Consider the following 3,225-nt stretch of genomic DNA (forward strand, 5'->3'; position numbering starts at 1 on the left):
TGTTCAAGGAGTTGACCACAATACAAAACGATGTTAAATATTCTGACCCATACACTTTTTGAAACATCCTTAAAGGTTTTCGTAGACAATCCGTCTGGACCAGGAGAAGTACCCAAACAAGGAAGAGCAGACTCTATTTCTTTTGAGAAAACTAGGCCTCAAAGATATTTAAAATCATCCTTCAGCTTATCATCTGGCGTTTCGACACCTGATGTTGTGTTTCTACTACAATCTGTCATTAATCGCTCACGAAAGGGAACCATGTGCTCTTTAGTTGGATTGTTATTGGTCTTTTTATCTTTGAGAAGATGTCGAATACAGTTGGATCTATTCTTCTACCACATATTTTGGATTTTGGAATAATCAGCTTTACGAGTTTTGCGACGTAAAAGACTAGTGTCCTGTTGGTTGTTATTATTATAATCATTTCCAGGCAAATGTTGATGCCTCTTTGGAAAAGTTTGCCGAAGATATATAGAAATATTCTCGAAAACTTGGTCTTTATCGGAGTTCCTAAGTGACTGTAAGATCATCTTGAGGCTCCTTATGTTATATTTATTATTACATGCAGGCAAATTATCTAGATAGTCACAGATCGCATCTTCGTATTTAAACTCGTCAACATGCGGAGTGTTTGGGTGGTTATCAACACTAACATCATCTTCACTATCTGACTCACTTGACGAAAAAGAAGATTCCAACCTGGCGGTCTGAGACCATATACTTTCAATGAGCTGGCTTACTTTGTTCTTATGGTCATTCATTCATCATTGACCTTTTATAGACTCAAGAGTTCTGTCCGGAAATAGTTTATGCAACTCCTGGTTGAGGTTCTTAATATTGCCAATGGTCAAGCGAGCTTTGTGTCAAGCGAGTAAAAAGCCATTTCTTCCTCTGTCCTTCGTGCTTTTCTATAATTGCTACTGGTGCTTTTACCCTACATATAATTAATATTTATTAATATGAAGTGGGTGTTTTTGAAAAAATTGAAATACGCGTTTTTATCCCTGGCGAATAAATTTTTCTCTTAGTGTACGGAGGCTTTAGAGAAGCCTTTGTCACTTTTTTCAGTAGTTCTTCTAGGTGGGCAGAAGAGGCAAAGGTTCCTCGGGTCAAAAACATCACTCCCCGTTGCTAGCAGGAGCCCTTTATGCCCTTCTGGGAAGCAGCAACATTTTTGTGGCATTAGTGACAACCCTTCCCTTTTCATCTCAGCGACAACTGCATCCAGAGGCACGGTAGTGCCTCGCGCCAAGTACACGTTCAAACTTGCGTGTGCGCGCGAGACACCGTGCCTCTATATACCGTTTACATATGCACTTCTAAGGGTTATGAATTTTATTTTTAAAACAAATTTACTACTCTAGCTAATAAGTTTTAAAAACTATTACTTATTAGTTATTTTAATAATAATAATGGAAATTATTGACCATTTTGCAGTAATTTATTTTTAAAAAAGAAATAAAAATAGCATAAGCTATAGTACCCCCGTTTTTTAGATTCTACAGATTTCTTAGGCCACTTTGCGGAAAATTCGACTGTTGTTGATGTGGTAACACTGTTCTCATTTATTCTCAATATAATTGAGTATATATGCACTGTCGACATATAGTATACCTAAAGAGTTTACCCTAATAGTCACTTTAGCTTGAAATTGACAGTAATTTGACGTTGAAATTATATGAAATTTTCCCCCCAAATTTGTCGACAATTTGACAGCAAAAGTTGGAAAGAAAAATTTGCGGTTAATTTTTTCCTCAATTTAGAGGTGACTTTTTACTAGAAAAACAAATTCGGTAATGTTCATTCTTACCATTACAGAAGGTAAGCAAATCGATACATCAAATTGTCTAAAATTTGACGGTAAAAAAATACTTTACGATTTTTCAAGTCATATTAACAAAAAATCGATATGATAATTGACCTGAAAATTGACAACTTTTTTCTAGTCAACTTTTGAAGTAGATTTGCATTCTAATTTGGGTAGTAAATTTACGTCAAATTGTATAGCAAGTTGTATACAAATTGTCGTCAAAAACGGAAAAGTCCGAAGTTGACGGACATTTGATGAAAAATTCAAGGAAACTCTCGTAAAGTAAACTTTTGCGATAGCAAATTGTGCTATTAGGGTATGTACTGACAGTTACGGCCGAAATTTAACTTCAAGTTGACTGCAAAGTGTTGTCATTCAATTAGTTGATGACAGATTTCCTACGACTTTCTATCCGAACTTATCTTCAAAAAGCAGATGTAAATTCACGATAAGCTATAGATATTAATTATTTCCACATTGTAGTTAGAAATTGGAATATATCATAGTTGCTGTCAAATTGTCTTCAAGTAGATCACAGCTAACTGACAGCAATTTTGTAATGAGTAACTTGCGCTATCAGAGTGATGTCTGTATTAGCTAAATTTTAACTACCCTGATAGCCAAATTGGCGGCAATCTACTGCCGCAACCTGTCATCAAGTTGGTCGCAAAAATTGGCACTTCCATAAGTTGACGGCAACTTTCCATGAAACTTGTCGACTACTTTCAGCTCGTGTAACTGTTGCCTACAAGTTGACTACAAGTTGCTCAGAACCTTGTTGACAGGTTGCCGCCGTAGATTGTCGCCAAGTTTCTGAGCAACTTGTAGCCAACTTGTAGTCAACAATTACACAAGCTGAAAATTGTCGACAACTTGTCGTAAAGTTGGTCACAACTCAAGTACACCAACTTTCTGATCAGAAACTCTGGTTAACCGGGTATGCAAAGCACGAACTATAACCATGACATCGACAATAAGATTATTTCCTGATAGCCACACATTACTCAGTAAGGTCTGCAGAGCAACACTTTCGGCTAACTTAACAAGAAAGTTTTTGGTAAACCTTGGCTGGATCAGGAGACACGGTAGTATCTCGCGCTAAGTACACGTTTAAACACATATGCCCTAATAGCACAGTTTGCTTTAGCAAAAGTTTACTTACAAAAGTTTCCTTGAATTTTTCCTCAAATTTCTGTCAGTTTCGGACATTTCCGTTTTTGGCGACAATTTCTATACAACTTGCAATACAATTTCACATAAATTTACTACCTGAATTAGAATGCAAATTCACTACAAAAGCTAATTAGAAAAAATTTTTCAGGCAAAGTTTTACATCAATTTATTATTAATTTGACTTGTAAAGTATTTTTTTTCCCTCAAATTGTAGACATGTTCATGTATAAATTTGCTTA

The sequence above is a fragment of the Microplitis mediator genome, chromosome 7 (genome assembly GCF_029852145.1).
Source record: "Microplitis mediator isolate UGA2020A chromosome 7, iyMicMedi2.1, whole genome shotgun sequence".
NCBI classification, from domain to species: Eukaryota; Metazoa; Arthropoda; class Insecta; order Hymenoptera; family Braconidae; genus Microplitis; species Microplitis mediator.